At 46.3% G+C, this 19,174-nt stretch overlaps 1 long non-coding RNA gene across 1 annotated transcript; it reads left to right on the top strand.

Moving 5' to 3' along the window:
- Nucleotides 1-2,717: 2,717 nt before the first annotated feature.
- LOC138747359 (uncharacterized) lies at nucleotides 2,718-18,030 on the top strand. The gene is made up of 4 exons (XR_011347442.1): nucleotides 2,718-2,776; nucleotides 5,681-5,786; nucleotides 15,210-15,255; nucleotides 17,684-18,030. It is a non-coding gene; the product is annotated as an uncharacterized lncRNA (long non-coding RNA).
- Nucleotides 18,031-19,174: the final 1,144 nt, after the last annotated feature.

Genomic DNA, 19,174 nt, shown 5'->3' with positions numbered 1-19,174 from the left:
GACTCACACCACCTGGTTCAGGAACAGCTGCTACCCTTCCACCATCAGACTCCTCCATGACAAAGTCAATCAGGGACTATTGTGCACTTTATTGATTTTCTTTGTTCTCTCAGTATTGCGAATTGTTTACATTCATTATCTGTTTATAGTTCTTTATTGGTTGACATGTTTAAGCTGCGTACAGTTTATTTTTTGAACTACCAATTAGTAGTAATTCTGCTGCACCCGGTGGGAAAAAGAATCTCAGGGTTGCATGTGATGTCATGTATGCACTCTGACAAGAAATTAGAAATCTGGCAATATAGAGTGAAAGAGGAGTGAGTGTAGATATAGGACCACGAGAAAATGACGCTGGAGAAATAATAATGGGAGGTGACGGAGGAACTCAATGAGAATGTTGCATCAGTCTTCACTGTGTAAGACACTAGCAGTGTGCCAGATTTTGAAGGGTATCAGGGAAGGACAGTGAGACCAGTTACTATTTCAAGGGAGAAGGTGCTCAGAAAGCTGAATGGTCTCAGGGTGGATAAGTCTCCCAGACCAGATGGATTGCACTCTCAGGCCCTGTAAAAAGTAGCAGTAGATATTGTGGAGGTATTGAAAATTACCTTTCAGGGTTCAATAGATCCTGACATAGTCATGGAAGATAGAAAAATCACAAATGTCACCCCACTATTCAAGAATGGAGGGAGGCAGCAAGAAGAAAATTATAGACTATTAGCCTGATGTCAGTCATTGGGAAGGTGTTGGAGATTATTGTCAAGGATGAGGTTACAGAGTACTTGGAGGCACATAAAGGGCAGCACAGATGGCATAACAGATAGTGCAAAGCCTTTACAGCACCAGTGATTGGGACCAGGGTTCAAATCCCGTGCTGTCTGTAAGGAGTTTGTATTTTCTCCCCATGTCTGTGTGGGTTTTCCCCAGGGTCTCCGGTTTCCTCCCACTGTTCAAAACGTACTGGGAGTCTAGGTAACTTGGGCAGCACGGGCTTGTGGGCCAAAATGGCCTGTTACTGTGCTGTATGTCTAAATTTTTAAAAATACAAGAATGGCCAAATCCAGTCTCTGTAAGAGGACATTTTGCTTGGCAAACCTATTGGAATTCTTTAGTTTCAAGTTAATTATGGAGAAGGATAGGTCTGGTCCTCAAGTTGAGGTTCCGAACTGGAGAAAGGCCAATTTTGAGGAAATGAGGAAGGATCTTGGAAGAGTCAATTGGAATGTTATTTTCTGGCAAAGATGCATCCAGCAGGTAGAAGTCCTTCAAGGATGAAATTTTAAGAGTGCAGAGATTGCACGTTCCTACCAGGAATAAGGGCAAAGTTAACAGACACAGGGAACCTTAGTTTTCAAGGGTTATTGGAGAGTTGGTTAAGAAAAGGAGGGAGCTATATATAGACAACAAGGAGGAAATTAGTTACCTGTAGAGATTAGAAAATGTAAGAGAATGCTTAAGAAGGAAATTAGGAAAGCAAAAAAAAGACATGAAAGTGCTTTGGCAGATAATGCGAAGGAAAATCCAAAGGGTTTCTACAAGTAAATTAAAAGTGAAAGGATGGTAAGGGACAAAATAGAACCCCTAGAAAATCAGAGGGTCAACTCTGTGTGGAGCCTCGTGAAATGGAGGAGATCTTAAACATTTTCTTTGCATCGGTATTTACGCAGAAAACTGGCATCGTGAATAAGGATGGAAGGGAATAAATAGAAGTGGCATGGAACATGTGGAGTTTAAGGAGAAGGAGGTACTTGCTCCCTTGCAACGAATAATTGGTAGATAAATCCTCTGGACTGGAAATGATATTCCCTTGTACCTTGAGAGAGACAAGAGCTGAAATTGCAGGGGCCCTAATGGATATATTCAAAATGTCCTTAGTCATGGGGGAGGAGCCGGAGGATTTGGCTTTTCTTTAATCCTGATCATCAAAGACATCTCATGGCCCTCTTTTGCCATCGCTGTTTAAGAAGGGCTCCAAGAGTAAACCAGGCAATTATAGGCCAGTGAGCCTGTGGTGCTGTGGTAGCAGCAAGCAAGCAAGCACAAACTCAAAAGACTCGTGTGACTGGCTCAGGAGGGGCTGGCTCAGGTTTATATTCAGGTCTGCTGATTTACACCTCGCCAGGTGGATTCAGCCCCTCAGGTGGGCTTCCTACAGGTACAGAGATCACCCCCTGCAGTAGGCTAGTGGTCGTATCGCCACAGAGCCTGACGTCAGTAGTATGTAAATTATTCAAAGGATTTCTGAGAGGGAGGAGTTATTTCGACCATCATCAGCTGATTAAGGACAGTCAGGGTGATTGGTGTGCGGTAGATCGTGTTTAACAAATTTTGTAGAATTTTTTGACGAAGTTACCAAGAAGGTTGATGAGGGAAAGGCTGTGGATGTTGTCTATATGGACTTTAGTAAGGCCTTTGACAAGGTCCCACATGAGATGTTGGTTCAGAAGGTTAGGACACTAGGTCTACATAGAGGGGTTGTAAACTGGATTCAAAATTAGCTGTGTGGGAGAAAACAAGAGAGTGGTAGTGGATGGTTGCTTCTCAAACTAGAGGTCTGTGTTGAGTGGTGTGCCTCAGGGATCTGTGTTGGTGCCATTGTTGTTTGTTGTCTATATAAATGACCTCGATGATAATGTGGAGAATTGGATCAGCAAGTTTGTTGATGTCACAAAGATAGGAGGCGTCATGGACCGTGAGGAAGATTTTCAAAGCTTGCAGAGGGATCTGGACCAGCTGGGAAATTGGCCCAGTAAATGGTTGATGGAATTTAATGCAGGTAAGTGTGAGATGTTGCACTTTGATAGAGCGAATCAGGGTAGGATGTACACAGAAAATGTTAGGCCATTGAGGAGTGTGGAGGAGCAGAGATCTGGGAATACGTATACATTGTTCCCTGAAGGTGGCATCACATGTGGACAGGGTTGTAAAGAAAACATTTGACATCTTAGCCTTTATAAATCAAAGAACTGAGTATAGGAATTGGAATGTTATATTGAAGTTATTCAAGTCATTGGTGAGGCCGCACTTAGATTGAGAGAGATAAATGCGAGAGGTCATTGCTTTAGGCTGAAAGGGGAGAGGTATAAAGGAAACATTAGGGGAATGTTTTTCACTCAGAGAGTGGTAGGAGTGTGAAATGAGCTGCCATCTGATGTAGTGAATGCAGACTCAATTTTGAGTTTTAAAAATAAATTGGATAAGCACATGGATAGGAGAGGTCTGAACGGTTATGGAATGAGAGGAGGTCAATGGGACTAGCTAGTTTTATTGGTTGGCACAGACCAGAAGGGTTGAATGGCCTGTTTTTCTGTGCTGTAATGTTCTATAGTTCTATGATTCTAAGTGAGAAGCAGGTTGGATAAGGGAGAAGCAGTGGATGCAGTGTATTTGGATTTTCAGAAGGTATTTGACATGGTGCCGCACATGAGGCTACTTGACAAGATAAGAGCCCATGGTATTACGGGAAACATACTAGTCTGGGTAGTGCATTGACTGGTTGGCAGGAAGCAGAAAGTTGGAATACAGGGATCATATTCTGGTTGGCTGCCAGTTGCTAGTGGTGTTCCACAGGGGTCGGTTTTGGGGCCATTTCTTTTTATGTTGTATATTAATGATTTAGATTATGGAATGAATGGCTTTGTGGCCAAGTTTGCAGATGAAATGAAGATAGGTGGAGGAGCAGGTAGTGTTGTGAGCAGTTTTGGGCTCCTCATTTTAAGAAAGGATGTGCTGATGTTGGAGAGGGTTCAGAGGAGGTTCACAAGGATGATTCCAGGAATGACAGGATTATTATATGAGGAGCGTTTGACAGCTCTTGGCCTGTACTTATTGGAATTTAGGAGAATGAGGGGGGATCTTATTGAAACATTTCAAATGTTGAAAGGTGCAGACAGAGTAGATGTAGACAGGTTGTTTCCCATAGTGGGAGAGTCTAGGACAAGAAGGCACAACTTCAGGATTGAAGGGCATCCACATAGAACAGAAATGTGGAGAAATTTCTTCACCAGAGGGAGGTGAATCGGTGGAATTTGTTGCCACATGCGGTTGTGGATGCTGGGTCATTGGATGTATTTAAGGCAGAGATTGATAAGAGTCATGATTCATTTAGAACTTGGTAAGTTGATCAAGATTTGTTTCAGATACTTCACTAACAAAACAATGCTTCAAGGCAGTGTTCAGATTAGGTACAAGTCCCTTCCACACTCCCAGCGTCAGAACACAGAGTGAAGTTCCCTCTGCACCGTCCCTTCCATACTCCCAGAGTCAGAAACAAAGTGAAGCTCCTTCCACACTGTCCCATCACACTCTCCTGGGGTCAGACACAGAGTGAAGGTCCCCTCTGCACCACTGGTTTTCAAACGTTTTCTTTCCACTCACATACCACTTTAAGTCATCCCCATGCCATAAGTGCTCTGTGATTAGTAAGGGATTGCTTAAGATGATATGTGGATGGAAAGAAAAAAGTTTGAAAACACTTTCTTAATCATACCTCATGGACTCATTATGTGCACGGTTTCATAACTCCAAAGGAAATGGGCCAATGACAATATTTTTCAAGCAAAATATTTCAGTAACAATGGGGTCTAGAGCAGTGGTTCTCAACTTTTCCTTCCCACTCACATAACACCTTAAGTAATCCCTTACTAATCACAGAGCACTGGTGGATTAGGGGTTACTTAAAATGGTATGAGAGTGGAAAGAAAATGTTTGAAAACCACTTCTCTACCCCATTCCATTACACACCCCTAGGCAGAGACAGCCCGTGTTTGGATACTGAGTGAAGATCCTCTGTGTATACCATCTCTCAATACAGAGTTCACTGTCATTACTTCTTTTGGATGCTGTGTGACCTGCTTAGTTTCTCCAGTACATTTATTTTTCACATTCAGCTGGGCAGGGTGGTGAAGATGGTGTTGGCATGCTGGCCTTCATTGGGTGGGGTATAATGTACAGAAATTTGGACCTCATCATACAGCTGTACACGACAATGCTGAAACCACATCTGGATAATAGTTTACAGGTCTGGTCGCTAGAGTAGAGGAAGCGGCTGATCAAACTGGAGTAGGTGTGAGACAGACAGTCCTGAATGCTCTAAGGATTGGAGGAGTGGAGTTAGAAAGAGACACTTGATAGTCTGGGGCTGTTTCCTGGAATGAGAGAGCAAAGATTTAAGGTTGGGGGAGACATTTAAGAGAGTCCTGGAGGCCAATCTTTTCACTCAGAGAGTGGTCTGTAGCTGGAATGAGCCGCAAAGGAAACTAGAAATGGCACAATTCTGACATTCAAACAACATTTGGACAGATGTATGGATAGGAAAGGCTGAAGGTTGTGGATCAAATGCAGGCAGGTGAGGAGCAGCACGAAGGCCAACTTGGTCAGCAGGGATGAGGTGAGCTGAAGGCCTGTTCCGTGCTGCCTGACTCAATGACCCAGTGACCCCTGGTCTGGGCTTATAAAACATAGAACAGTATAGGTCCTTTGGCCCTCAGTGATGTGCAGACCTATATAACCAGTCCTCTCTTTTGTCAGAGAGTTTGGACTAAATATTCAGTTACCTGAAAAGAAGTTGAACATTGCTGAAAGAAGAGGTGCGGGTGATGTAAAGAAGAGGATGCAGTGATAGTTCATGCTGAGACTCATGCTTGCAAAGCTGTGAGTGTTATTTTTTAATATATAACAGGGCAAAACGCACAAAGCTGGAGAAACTCAGCAGTTCAAGCAGTGTCCTTTATGGAGCAAAGATGAAAATACAGAACCGACATTTCAGGCTTGAGCATTTTATCAAGGTATGGAAAAATATCGGCATGTGTCCAAACAAGAGTAGAAGGGAGGTCGCAAAGGCAAGAGGTAATAGGTGGAGAAGGGAGGGAGGGGACTGTAGTGATCAAGGGGAGGAGGAATGGCTAGGTGAATAGAGAATGAAGGGGGAAAAAGAACTGGAAAGAGGAAGGGAAGGGGGTAGGGGGAAGAGAGGAGCAGGTTAGCAGAAACCGGTAAAGTCGATATTAATGCCATCTGGCTGGAGAGCGGTCAGATGGAAAATCAGGTGTTGTTCCTCCAATCTATGGGTGGTCTTGGTGGGATAGTGCATAAGACCATGGATAGACATGTGAATGTTGGAGTGTGTACTGGGAGATCTCGATCACTGGTGTGGATGGAGCGAAGGTGCTCAGCGAAACAATCTCCTAGTCTGTGCCCAGGCTCTGATCTATATCCCCCAGAACCTTCAGATTTACAATGCTTCTGTAATATCTGCTTCCACCACTACTGGCAGCCAAATCCAGGCCCCACCATGCTCAGTGTTAAAAGAAATCCCTCGCTTTCCCTTTAAGGTCTCTCCCTTCACCTTGAATACGTGTCCTCTTGTGTGTGACAATTTTATCTCGGGGAAAAGATTCTGACTGTCCACACTATCAATGAAACTTGTGATTTTATAAACCCCAGTGGTTTTCAATTTTTTTCTTTCCACTCACAAACCACTTTAAGTATTCCCTATGCCATCGGTTTTCTGGGATTAGTAAGGGATTGCTTAAGGAGGTAGGTGGGTGGGAATAAAAGGTTTGAAAACCATTGTTTTAATCATTCCTCATTGACTCGTTATGTGCACGGTTTCAGAACTCCAAAGGGAATGGGCCAATGACAATTTTTCTCAAGCAAAATATTTCAGTAACAATGGGGTCTAGAGCAGTGATTTTCAACCTTCCCTTCCCACTCACATCCCACCTTAAACAATCCCTTACTAATCACAGAGCTCCGATGGCATAAAGGATACTTAAAGTGGTCTGTGAGTGGAAAGAGAAAGGTTGAGATCCTTTCAGCTTCCAGTTAAAACAAGCTGAGTTTGTCCAACCTCTCCCCATAAATGACAGCCTCTAAACCAGGAAACATCCTCCTCTGTCCCCTTTCCAAAACCTACCACATCCTTCCTGTAATGGGGTGACCAGAATTGCATACAGTATTCCATGTGCAACACAACCAAAGTTTTGTATACTGCATCATCACCTCCTTTTCTTTAAACTTAGTGCCTCCCCAATGAAGGTGAACAATCCATACACTACTTACCTGGCTACTCTCAAAATGAGCAATGGACCAGGACTCTCATATCCCTCTGCATATCAACACTGAAGAATCCTGCCATTAACTGGAAATACTCCCCTTGCCTTTGACCTCCCAAAGTGGACTTGTCCATTTCTCTAATTTTAAATACCTCGATCAAATCTCCCTCATTATTCTATGTTCCAGGGAATAAAGTTCTAACCTGTTTAACCACCCCCCCCCCCCAACGCCCCACCCAACTATATGTTCATGCAAGTCATTTGTAGAGATCACAAACAACAGAATCCAAACACTGTTCCCTACCAAATACCACTGATCACAGAGCTCCAACCTGAATAACAGGCTTCCACCACTAGCCCATCTTCTCTGGGTCAGCCGTGCATTCCCTCCTCTGGAACATGACTGAAAATATTTCTCTGCAAGCAGACCATGGTCTATTCATTTTAACTCAACATACCATGGAAGCATAGAACACTACAGCACCGAAACAGGCCTCGTTGTCCCTACTAGTCTGTGTCAAACCATTTTTTTTTGCCTAGTCCCACTGACCTGCACCCAGTCCATAGCCCTCCATGCCCTCCCATCCATGCACCTGTCCAAATTCTTCTTAAATTAAAATTGAGCCCACATTCACCACTTCAGCTGGAAGCTTGACCCACACTCCCACCACTCACTGTGTGAGGAAGTTCCCCCCATCATGTTCCCCCTAAACTTTTCCCCTTTCACCCTTAACCCATGTCCTCTGGTTTGTATCTCACCTCCCCTCAGTGGAAAAAGCCGACCAACGTTTACTCTGTTTATCCCACTTATAATTTTAAATACCTCGATCAAATCTCCCCTCATACTTCTACGCTCCAAGGAATAAAGTCCTAACCTGTTTAACATTTCCCTGTAACTCAGTTCCTGAAATCTGGGCAGCATCCTAGAAAATCTTCCCTGGATTATTTCGATATCTTTCCTGTGGTGAGGTGACCAAAACTGGAGACATTGCTCCAAATTTGGCCTCACCAATGTCCTATACAACTTTACCATAACATCCCAGCTCCTAAACATTACTCTGATTTTATGAAGGCCAATAAAGCTCTCTTTACAACCCCATCCACTTGTGAGGCCTCTTTCAGAGACTTATGTACCTGTATTCCCAGATTCCTCTATCCTACCACACTCCTCAGTGCCCGACCCTTTATCATGTCTGTCCTTTCTGGGTTTGTCCTTCCAAAATGCATTAAATTCTGTCTGTCATTTTTCAGCACATTTTTTCAGCTGGTCCAGATCCCTCTCCAAGCTTTGAAAGCCTTCTTCACTGTCCACAACACCTCCAATCTTCGTCTCATCTGCAACTTGCATATCCAATTGACCACATGATCATCCAGATCATTGATATAGATGACAAACAACAAGGGTCCCTGAGGTCCACTACTAGTCACAGACCTCCAGTCTGAGAAGGAATCATCCACCTCTTCTCTCTGGCTCCCATTCAGCCAATGTCTTTTTAAAATATTTTAATTGAGTTTAACATACATAATAAATGATGATTACATAATGAATCAATTGTATACAAGTAAATACATAGCAAAGGGAGAAAAATTAAAAGGTAAATAAGAAAATATGGATAACTACATTCATAGTTACTTATCACTCAATCTAGTAGTAAACATAATGAATGCAACTACGTCAGACCCATTTATTAGATGGTTATATTAAAATAATAAAGATTAGAAAAAGAAAGTAAAACTAAAGTCATCTATTCCCCTCCCTCTAATTATGGTCATCGTTTTGTTTATGAAAAAAAAGATCAATAATGATGTGGAATCACTGGCGACCCCCAGAGAACAGACAAAGAATTCCCGGAACGTGTCATATTTATTGCCTCTTACGATTATAAAAAAATTCAAAGAACGGGCCCCACAATTTCATAAATTGAAACTTTCTATCTTTAATATTATATCTAATTCTCTCCAAACTTAAATGGGACATAACATCATTTAACCACTGTGTTTGAGAAGGGGATGCATCTCCTTTCCATTTCAATAAAATAGCTCGTCTGGCTGTCAACGTAGTAAAAGCTAAGACTTTTTCCTGAGGTGCCGATAGAGGTTCATCTGAGCCACGAGAAAAACCAAACAGAGCAATTAACAGGTAGGGTTCCAAGTTAATATTGAAAATTGTTGATAGAGTTTGAAAAAAATTACTTTCCAGCCATTGTTGAATCCAGTTCACTACTTCACCATGAATACCCAGTGTCTGAACTTTCCTGACTAACCTCCCATGTAGGACCTTGTCAAAGGTCTTACTAAAGTCCATGTTGAAAACATCCACAATGTGTATTTATGTGAATTATATTTGGTTTAGATTATTTATTAAATATAGTCGTGATTTTTCAATCCAGTCTTTTTGTTACTTGCCCACCTGACCGTCGACACGAGTTGCACATCAAAAGAGGATGCCTCATGGACGGCCAGACTGGAAGATGGGGAGGAGGAGATGTGGAGGAAGAGAGGAAAGGGGATAGAGAAGTAAATGGGGTCTAGAGGAGGAGGGGAGAGGGAGGTGTAAAGGAAGATGAGGAGGTAAACAGAGAGAGGACGAGGAGGCAGATGAAGGAGTTGAGGGATATTCACCACGTCAGAGGCTCAGGAGATGCAGATGCACTCTGTCGGAGATTAATTATTTGAGCTTGATCCTCCTCTCCTTTAACCCCTCCCTTCTCCCCTTCCCTCCTCACTTCTTTCTCCCTCCTCGTCCTCCTCCTCCCCCCTTCTCCCCTCCTCCAGCATCCCTTCTCTCCCATACTCCATCCCTTCTCACCCCCCTCTCACTTCCCCCCACTCTCCCCCCTCTTTTCTACCCTCCTCTCTCTTCACCCTCTGTTTTCTCTCCTCCTCTCCCCACCCCTCCCTCTCCCCTCCCTGGTGCCAGGCACAGTTGGTGTGCATGGCCCTGGATCTAATGGCCGGTTAATGTGCAGGAGTCTGTAGTGTTACCCGATCCCAGGGTCACTTGGACACACAGGGTTTGTTTGAGAGTCTGAGTGAGATTCTCATGAAGTCAGAGTGAGTGCGGTGCCAGTATCTGCACTCGAGACTGTCAGTTACAAAGCTCGGATCCACGCCAGCACGAGCTCATCCACAGTTCGGGACCCGTCGAGGGAGAATCCGAAGTTGGAGACACTCCTTCCCTTCCCTTTCATTCCCAAACATAACCCCCCCTCCCTGCCATTCCCCTCCCCTCCTCCCTAATACCACCCCTCTCTCCTTCCCGTCCCAATCCTGCCTCATCCCTCCCCTCCTCCCCAATCCCACCGCTCTCCTCCTTCCCCTCCCAACCCTGCCTCATCCCTCCCGTCCTCCCCAATCCCACCCCTCTCTCTTTCCCCTCCAAACCCTGCCTCATCCCTCCCCTCCACCCCAATCCCACCACTCTCACCTTCTTCCCCTCCCAACCATGCCTCCCTCCCCTCCTCCCCAATCCCACCCCTCTCTCCTTCCCCTCCCAATCCTGCCTCATTCCTCCCCTCCTCCCCAATCCCACCGCTCTCCTCCTTCCCCTCCCAACCCTGCCTCATCCCTCCCCTCCTCCCCAATCCCACCCCTCTCTCTTTCCCCTCCTAACCCTGCCTCATCCCTCCCTTCCACCCCAATCCCACCACTCTCACCTTCTTCCCCTCCCAACCCTGCCTCCCTCCCCTCCTCCCCAATCCCACCGCTCTCCTCCTTCCCCTCCCAACCCTGCCTCATCCCTCCCCTCCTCCCCAATCCCACCCCTCTCTCTTTCCCCTCCTAACCCTGCCTCATCCCTCCCCTCCACCCCAATCCCACCACTCTTACCTTCTTCCCCTCCCAACCCTGCCTCCCTCCCCTCCTCCCCAATCCCACCCCTCTCTGCTTCCCCTCCCAACCCTGTCTCATTCCACCCCTCCTCCCCAATCCCACCCCTCACTCCTTCTAACCCTGCCTCATCCTTCCCCCTCCTCCCCAATCCCACCGCTCTCCTTCTCCTTCCCCTCCCAACCCTGCCTCATCCCTCCCCCCTCCTCCCCAATCCCACCGCTCTCTCCTTCTCCTTCCCCTCCCAACCCTGCCTCATCCCTCCCCTCCTCCCCATTCCCACCACCCTCTCCTTCCCCTCCCAACCCTGCCTCATCCCTCTCCCTCCCAACCCTGGCTCATCCCTCCCCTCCTTTCCCTCCCAACCCTGGCTCATCCCTCCCCTCCTTCCCCTCCCAACCCTGCCTCATCTCTTCCCTCCTTCCCAATCCCACCCTCTCACCTTTTCCCCCTCCCTGCCCTCCTTCCTCTCCATTTCTCCTTTTCACACTCCTTCACTGACCCCTCTCCTTACCCCCATCCTACTCCTCCTTCCTCCCAACACCATTTCCCAAGCCTACCCTTCCCTGCCTCACTCTACTTCCACTCTTCTGCTATCTCTAACCTTTTCTTTTGCTCTTCCTCTCCCTCGCTGCCTCTTCCTCCACTCCCTTCTCCCATCTTTCCCTTTCATTCCTGACCCCTCTCCCTCCTCACCAATCCAGAGCCCTCTCCATCAGCAGGACTGAGGACCCATCTTGCCTTTCTCTAACAGTGCCTGGCCTTTGAGGCCCATTCTGAGGACAAACTCCTTTTCCTCGCCTTGCTCAGGGACCTTGGTCAAGTTTAGCCTCGAAACAAATGAATTTGCCGATTTGTGGCTGTTGGGTGGGGCAAGGTGGATGGAGTAATTCCACTGTCTCTGAGGTTATTTGCTCCCCTGATGGTTGCTGATTCCTCTCCTCTCACAACATGGTATCTGTCTCATCCCCACCCTCTCCCCTTTCATTTCCACCATCACTTCCATTCACGTACCCCCCCCTCACCCCGGGCAGTGTGGGCAGGAGTGGACATGGTGGAAGAATGGGCAAGTGGGGACAGGTGTGGGCTGTTTGAGCAGGTGTGGGTAGGTGTTGGCAGATGTGGGATCCTCAAAAAAAGTCAAAATGATGTCATATCCTCAAATCGTGACAAGGTGGAATCAGGTCTAGTTTGGAGTCTCTCATTCCTGAGCAGTTTATAGGTTGGCTGAACTTCCAGTACCATACTGTAGTGTTCTATGTTCTATGAGTGAAAGAGCCTGCAGTTCCTATGACCATTGATGCTATGGTTGCCTTCAAGGTGAGAATACATCCTGTCACCAATGCCCTGTCTGGGCCACTCACTCAGCAGCCAGTAAACCACAGAAGATGTGGTCAAAGTGTCCACAAACCACACCGATGATGTACCATCAGCCATGAGAAGTTACAGCGGGGGCTTCTGGGAGATATGATCTACCTGCATTTGGAAAGGCAATGTTTGCTTTGGATCATCAGCCTGGATTTGTGAGTGGGAAACCATGTTTCTCAAATTTGATTGAGTTTCTTTGAAGGGGTGACAAAGAGGACCGATGAGGGCTAAGTGGTAGAGATTGTCAACATGTCTTCAGCAAGGCCTTTGACAAGGTCCCAAAGAGAAGCTGGTCTGGACGGTCCAATTGCATGGGATCGGGTGAGCTGGCCAATTGGATACAGATGATGGTGGAACGAGAGGGTGAGATTGGAGGGTTGTTACTCAGATTGGAGGCTTGTGACCAGTGGTGCGCTGTAGGGATCGGTGGTGAGTCCACTGTTGTCCGTCATCTGTCTTATCAACTTGGTTAGTAAGTCTGTTGACACAAAGATTGGTGGTGTAGTGGACAGCGAAGAAGGTTATCTGAGATTACAACAGGATCTAGATGAATTGGAGAAGAGGACCAGGATCTGCCAGATGGACTTTGATGTGTTTGAGGTGTTGAACTCTGGTAGGTTGAACCAGGGCAGGACTAACCCAATGAATGACAGGGCCCTACAGAGTCCAAGGAGTACAAGGTGCATTGTTCCTTAAAAGAGGAAACTCAGATGGACAGGGTTGTGAAAACAATGCTTCAGTAGATAATCCCTCCACAGCATCCTCCCCCTCTGCAGCTGGGACATTGGATGCTTCTCAGCTCCAGCTCCAGTTCAGCTGGAAAAGGTGCAGAAACAAAGAATGTTACTGGAGGCTTGATTGCTAAGGAGGAGGTTAATAGGCTGGGACCTCTCTTCCAGAAGCATTGGAGGCTATTGGGAAACATTATTGAGGTTTATAAAATCCAAAGCTACAGAGTTTCAGTCATTTTTCCAGGGTAGGCGAGTCTAAAACAGGAGGGCATAGATTTAAGGTGTGGGGAAACTGTTAGGGGGTTCCTGAGGGGCACCTTCTCCACACAGAGGGCGCAATGAACTGGCAGAGGAAGTGGTGGAGGGAGGATAATGACATGGGTTAAAAGAGAGTTGGTGTGAAAAGGGAGAGGGATAAGGGCCAAATTCTGGCAAATGGGACACCTTAGGCGGAGGACCAAAAGCAACCAGTGATTGGAAATGGTTGTTTCACAGCCTTAAAGATGAAGACACAGAAGCTTGCTGCAGACATTTCAAAGACTCAGGCACATGGATGTGAGAAAAATAGAAACTTGTGGGTGTGAGGTGGAGAAGGATGAGATTGTTGTGGATTAGGACTGGTTAGATTGGCACAACATCAAGGGCATACTCCGCTGGACTGTTATATCACTGAAGGAAATAGGCCTCGACTGGGAAGATGACTGAATGGTCAGCCCTCCCAAGTCCAGCTGTACGACCAATGCTGTTATAACTGCCCTAAGGGTGCAGGGCATTTCAGTCCCTGTTCAGGGAGTTTGTGTGCGGACAGTAATCAGCGAGTTTTATAAAGTGTTATATCTGTGTCTGATCCTATCCTGAGAGCGTGAGAGGGGATGGGATCGAGGGTGCAAGGGAGATTTAGTCGAATCTACCTCCATGCCCACCCTTGGAATAGTCTCCACTCTCCATAATCTGCTCAGCCTGTTTCTGTAATGCTGCAACCTTCTGCTCCCTCCTGTCACTCCATTAATGTCCCTTGGATTATCCAGAGTAAATGGAGGACTCTCTCTTTATTGTGTCCAATGTGCACAGCCTTTCTGTGTCCACGTATAAAGTTCTAACCTCTAATTTGCCTCCCTGACCTGCTGCCTTGTAATAAATCTCATCATTGCTTCCTTTTCTTTGGCCTCAGCCAGCATAATCTGCTGCATTTGATAACTGATTGTGATTTATCGAAGTGATTTAGTCTGGGATCAGGCGGTCACATCACTGGGGACTGTGGTTTGGTTTGGAGCAGTGTTGTGTACAATTTGAAAGCTGTTTTTGGAGGGACACCAGTGATGATTGTGTGTCACAGACTAGCAGAGACTGCCCCTCCCTTAAATATGATGAATCTGATTGATGGTAAAATGATGTTGGCAATGGGGAACAAGTGGGTTTGCTCATTGTTCCACAGGAGTGTGTTGTTGCGGTGTCTCCCTGGAAACCTGGGCACTTTCCTCAGGAATGCTTTCATGTTCCTGATGTACCCAGAAGGACAGGGGGAGTGGGCAGTGAGGGGGGAGGGGGCAACGGGGACAGTAGAAATCAAAGACATCCTTGTGGAAGGACAGGGGGATAAGGGAGAAATGGTGAATAGTTTTCTCAGCTAAAATGCTGGATTAATAGCTTTAAGGGCACAGATGCCAAGATTATTCGGAATCACTCCCCTCAAACCCCAATTGCAGAAATATGTCAGTGGATGGTTAATAAGGCATTAGCAATATAGCAAATCAGATCGCCATATACTGTACCATGATTGGAAATGTAGACCATCTCCTCGCACCAGACAGGCTTGGAGGGCTAGAAGAGTGAGATTTGTAGGTGGGAGACAGATTCATCTTCAGACTATGAAAAGACCCATCAGTTTTTGGATGCCTGAATAAAGACACAACACTGGAGAGACTCAGAAGGACACGTGCACTGTCCACACCCACGTGTCCTCACACACTGTCCACACTGATGTGTCCGCATGCACTGTCCACACCCACGTGTCCTCACACACTGTCCACACCCATGTGTCCACATGCACTGTCCACACCCGCGTGTCCACATGCACTGACCACACTGACGTACCACATGCACTGTCCACACCCGCGTGTCCTCACACACTGTCCACATCCACGTGTCCACATGCACCGTCCACACCGACACGTCCAGGTGCACTGTCCACATCTTGTTTTCTGATCTCGCTTGTCTTCTTTCAAAGGTCTGGAGCCAGGAATTTGGACATTTCATGTTCCCCAACCTCTCAGGTACTATTTTATGATCAACATCTAGTTCCTTCACTTCCTCTGTTCACTTGACCATCGATTCTTTAATATATCTAATAGGTTTCATGTAATGAAAATTCCAGGGTAATTATTTAAATCCTCAGTCGTCTCATTATTTTTCATCACTTCCTTCCTTACACATGTCCTTGTGAAAGGCCTTTGACAAAGTTCCTCATGGAGCAATAAAAACATTAAACATCAGAGCAGGAATCAGTCACCTGGTTTTCAAATCCATCGAGAACCTCACGCAAATGGGTCGAAGCCTTCTCTATATTTCTGCAATGCATTTCCCTGAGTATATCTGTTCCCAAATTCCTTTCTAATCCCATGTAGTTAGTCCTTCCCAGTTAAACACTTTCCCATACTGCTAAAGGTCAAGGAGTTGTGATTGTGGTCTCCGAAATATTCTCCCACTGAGAGGTCTGTTACCTGACCGGGATCATTACCCAGTACATGTTTCAGTACGGTCTCTCCTCTAGTTGGCTGGTCCACGTACTGGTCAGGAATCCTTCTTGGACACACCTTAAGAATTCTGCCCCATCTATCCCTCTTGCAGTCAGGAGGTGCCAGTTCCCCTGTTATTTTTGCACCTTTCCAAAATCTGCCTGCTTATCTGCTCCTCGGAGTCCTGAGGGCTATTTGGGGGTCTATAGAGTGATTGCTTGCTCCCTTCCTGTTTCTGACTTCCACCCACAATGACTCAGTAGACAATCCCTCCACAATGCCTTCCCTTTCTGTAGCTGTGATACTAAACCCTGATTAGTAACACTGCTTCGCCCCTTCCCTCTTCTGAATGAAACATCCAACTGGAGAATATCAAGCAGCCAATCCTGTCCTTGCAACACCCAAGTCTCTGTAATGGACTTCATAATTCCTTTTACTGGCCCATGCTCTAAATTCATCGTCCTGCTTCCCAACACGTCAACCCTTGCACATGGCAGCATGTAAGCTCCGACCATTGCCTGTCCTTTGCTCGGTCTCACTTCACATTGCATCCACCTTTCCACCATCTGACCTAACATTCCAATTCCACACCACCTGCCTAATTCCCCATGTCTTCCAAAAAGTCTATCCATCTGTGCCCTAAATAAATTCAGAGACAGCCAGACTGCTTCTTCAGTTAAACAACCCCACAGATTCACCACTGTCTGGGAGAAGCAATTCTCCTTTATCTCTGACTTAAATCTTTTCCCCTAAATCTTAAGGTGATGTCTGTTAATCCTGGATTCAGCTGCCAGTGGAAACAATCTCCCTGCTTCTAACATCTATTCCTTTCATAATTTTGTATGTTGATGTAAGATGCCTCCTCATCTTTCTAAATTCCAATGAGTATAGTCCCAGACTATTCAATCTCCCCTGCCTAACCCTTTATCCCTGGAATCAACCTGGTGAACCTCCGCACTGCCTCCAAACCCAGTTATCCATTCTCAAGTCAGGAATTGCATGCAGTACTCCAGGTGCAGCCTCACTTGTACCCTGCACAGTTGCAGAATAATCTTCCACCTTTGAAATTCAATCCCTCCAGCAATGAAGACTAACATCCCATTTGCTTTCTCAATGACCTCCTCTATCTCCAAACCAATTTTTTATGATTCAGCCCATGATGTACTTGTGTATATCTTCTGCTTGCTCCCCTTCATATCGTACTGGCCTCCACCAATACCCAGACAGCCACCATTCTGTGTATAAAACACTTGCCCTGCACATGGAACATAGAACATTACAGCACAGTACAGGCCCTTCATCCCACGATGTTGTGCCAAGCTATATATTCCTACCCAAAAATAAATGAAGCCCTCCTCACCACATAACCCTCCACTTTTCTTTCATCTATGTGCTTACCCTTACATGTCCTGTTGTACCAGCCCCCATCACCACCCCTGGCAAGGCATTGAAGGCACCCACGTTTCTGGGTAGAAATCTTACCCCTGATATTTCCCATAAACGATTCTCTCTTCACTTTGTATTCATTTGCTCTGGTGTTTGCAATTCCTGCCCTAGGAAAAAGGCACTGGCCGTCCACCTTATCTATGCCTCTCATAATCTTGTAGATCTCTATTAAGTCTCCTCTCATCCTTCACTCCAAAGAGAAAAGTCCCAGCTCTGCTAAACTTGCCTCATAAGACATATTTTCCAATCCAGGCAACATCCTGTTAAATTTCCTCTGCACCCTCTCCACAGCTTCCACATCCTTCCTGTAATGAGGTTACCAGAACTGAACACAACACCAGAGATTGTAGATTTGCAACATGACCTCTTGACTCGAACTCAATCCCACAATGAATGAAGCTCAGCACCTCATATGTGTGGTGGAGGCGGGGGGGGGGGGGGGGGGGGGGGGGGGGGGGGGGAGGGGATAGTGGGGTGGTGGGGGGGGAGGCAGTGAGCTCATTATCTGTATGTTTCACAGGCAAGCATCTCCTGGTCTCAGATTGCCTCAGTGCTGGGACCATCATCTGGTATGCATGCGGAGTTTATTTTGCAAAGAGAAACTCCACACACTCTTTAAGAACTTGCTGTAAAAGATGGGCATTTCCAGAATACACTCATTGGTTCTGAACCAACGAGGAAGTGTTTTGTAAAAGTGTACTGTCTACTCCTCTGCTGCCTGTTCTGTGATCAGGCTCACTGAGAAAATATCTCAGCTGGCTTCTTCTTCGCCTTATCTACCTGTGCTGCCACCTTCAGGGATTCTTGCATTTGTGCACCGGATCCATCTTTCTCAACACTCCCGTGGGCCCTATCATTCATATGATCTGTCCTTCCCTGATTAGTCCTCCCAAAGAGAATTACCTCACATCCATCTGAATTAAATTAATCTGCTTATAGCCACATATAAGAGTCTCAGCATAGATCTCTGCGCCTCTGGCCACAGGCTTCTGATCAAACAAACAACCCTCCACCATCACTCCCTGACATCTGTCTCCAAGCCATCTGGGGATTGAATGCCAACATGTCCTGGTTCCCATGGGCTCTTATCAGTGGATCAGCCTACCACGTGGCACCGAACATGTGGAACAGCCTTCCACACGGTACCGAACCGTTAGATCAGCCTTGCACTTGGCACTGAACCGTTAGATCAGCCTCCCACATGGCACCGAATCTGTGGATCAGCCTTCCACGTGGCTCCAAACCTGTGGATCAGCCTTCCACATGGCACCGAACCGTTAGATCAGCCTTCCACATGGCATTGAACCGTTAGATCAGCCTTCCACATAGCACCGAACCATTAGATCAGCCTTCCACGTGGCACCGAACCGTTAGATCAGCCTTCCACGTGGCACCGAACCGTTAGATCAGACACCATTACATCAACCTTCTGCAGGAGCTCCATGAACAGCATTCCGGGCCAGCGGCATCACAGTGCCCTACATTTGCTTCAGAGATATGGATCAGAGGTCAATCCACAGGACATTCGAGTGGCAGAGAGGATCACAGCTATATTTAAGAGAGAGTTAGATTTAGTACTTGAGACTAGGGGGATCAGGGGGTATGGAGAGAGAGCTGGAACAGGGTACTGAGTGGATGATCACCCATGATCAAAATGAATGGCAGTGTAGGCTTGAAGGGCCAAATGGCCTACTCCTGCACCTATTTTCTATGTTTTCTCCCCCTCCCCCAACCCATCGATGTGACCTACCAGGATCATTGTCTGAAGAGGGCATATAAAATCATTGAGGACCCCTTTCATCCTGCATCTTTTAGCTGCACCCATCAGGGAAGGATACAGGAGAATTAGAGCCAGCACCACCAGGCTGAGGAACTGCTTTTTCCCATGGGCAGTGAGAATGCTGAACGACCAAAGGAACTGCTCACTCTAAACATCCAAAACTCTCACATTTACAAAACAATATTTATTTATTTGAGATATTAATACTTTTCCTGCAAATGCATTATTTCC

The sequence above is a fragment of the Narcine bancroftii genome, chromosome 12, assembly GCF_036971445.1.
Source record: "Narcine bancroftii isolate sNarBan1 chromosome 12, sNarBan1.hap1, whole genome shotgun sequence".
Taxonomy (NCBI): domain Eukaryota; kingdom Metazoa; phylum Chordata; class Chondrichthyes; order Torpediniformes; family Narcinidae; genus Narcine; species Narcine bancroftii.
This window is presented reverse-complemented; position numbering and strand designations above follow the sequence as displayed.